This window comes from Apium graveolens, chromosome 3 (genome assembly GCF_009905375.1).
Source record: "Apium graveolens cultivar Ventura chromosome 3, ASM990537v1, whole genome shotgun sequence".
NCBI lineage: Eukaryota > Viridiplantae > Streptophyta > Magnoliopsida > Apiales > Apiaceae > Apium > Apium graveolens.
In genome coordinates, this window is record NC_133649.1 from 173,418,851 (window position 1) to 173,420,825 (window position 1,975).

The window sequence follows — 1,975 nt, forward strand, 5'->3', positions numbered from 1 at the left end:
AGATAGCAGAATGGGTGAGTAAATGCTACACATGCCAGCGAGTTAAAGCAGAACACCAACGTCCGAGTGGGTTATTGCAACCATTAGACATTCCAGAATGGAAATGGGAACATCTAGCGATGGATTTTGTGGTAGGACTACCGAGGACTAGGGCAAATCATGATGCGATATGGGTAATCATTGACAGACTTACGAAGTCGGCACATTTTCTACCAATTAATGAAAGATTTTTGCTCGACAAATTAGTTCACATGTATCTCAAAGAAATTGTGATGCATCATGGAGTACCAGTATCAATTATATCGGATCGAGATCCTCGTTTCAATTCAAGATTTTGGAGACAATTCCAAGAATGTCTAGGAACGAAGTTGAATATGAGTACAGCTTATCATCCGCAAACTGACGGCCAAAGTGAAAGGACAATTCAAACGATTGAAGACATGCTACGAGTTTGTGCGATCGATTTTGAAGGCAGTTGGGATGAACATTTACCCCTAGTGGAATTTTCTTATAATAATAGCTATCACGCCAGTATTGGAATGCCACCGTATGAAGCATTATATGGGAGGAAATGCAGATCACCCGTACATTGGGATGAAGTTGGAGAACGCAAGATTTTGGGTCCAGAATTAATTCAGCAGACAAAAGAAAAGATTAATCTTATTCGAAAACGAATCGAGGCAGCACAAAACAGACAAAGCAGATATGCAAACCAAGCCAGGAAGGATATGGACTATCAGGAAGGAGAACACGTATTGCTCAAAATATCGCCATGGAAAGGATTGACCAGATTTGGCAATAAAGGGAAATTGAAGCCACGATACGTTGGACCATTTGAGATTTTGAAGAAAATTGGGAAGGTTGCGTACGAGTTAGCTCTACCACCCCATATGCAGCACATTCACAACGTATTTCATGTATCTATGCTTAAAAGGTATAATCCTGATACAAGGCATGTAATAGAGTATGAACCAGTAGAACTTCAGGCAGATTTGTCATATGTAGAACAGCTAATAAGAATTCTAGATAGGCAAGAGAGGGTATTAAGAAATAAGCCTGTGTCATTAGTGAGAGTTTTATGGAGAAACCCAGTGGTTGAAGAATCAACCTGGGAGCTTGAAAGTGAAATGCTAGAAAAGTATCCTCAGTTATTTGCATAATTAGATTCTGAGGACAGAATCTTGTTAAGGGGGGGAGAATGTAACGACCGAGGAATTACGCTTGTATTATATTATAATAATAATAAATTATGTGTATTATTATGTGATTAAATGTGTTAAGTCATTGAACCCTGACTGCTATGTGTTATGTGTTGGTTGTTTTGATCCAAACGTGTTTTGGATATTTATTGAGCGTTCTATCGTCAGTTATATATATTATATCAAAACCTGTACAGCTCAAAACTATGTTTTAAAAGCCCGTATTTCAAACAAAATCATTGGCCCTATTTTGCCAAAAATGCCCTATACCGTATCGCTATTCTGAACCCCTAGACGTTTTACAAATTGACCTTTTTCGCGAAAAACGACTTTTCCGGACCCCTTCGGGTACCAAAAACCTCACAAAAATCACATTTTTATTTTTATATGATTATGAAATTATCATATATCATTTTTCTTTGTATTTTTGTATTTTTCACAATTTTTGGGAATTTTTAGTATTTATTTTGTATTTATTGGATATTTAAAAATTCATTATTAATACCCAAAAATTATAAAAATTGGGGCCAAATATTTTTATTAGGAGTGTAATTAGACCCTTAATTTTATTTAGGGGTATTATTTTCATAAATATAAATACCTGAATTATCATTAATTAAATCAGTTAATTATAATTAAAAATCAGAAAAATAAAAAGAAAAAGGGGGATTAGAGTTTGGTGAAGAACAGAGCAGCATAATCAAAGTTGATTTTGAAGGTGATTCCGGAGTCCAAATCGTTCATGTAAGTAGTCAAATTGAAGCCCAAGAATCGTA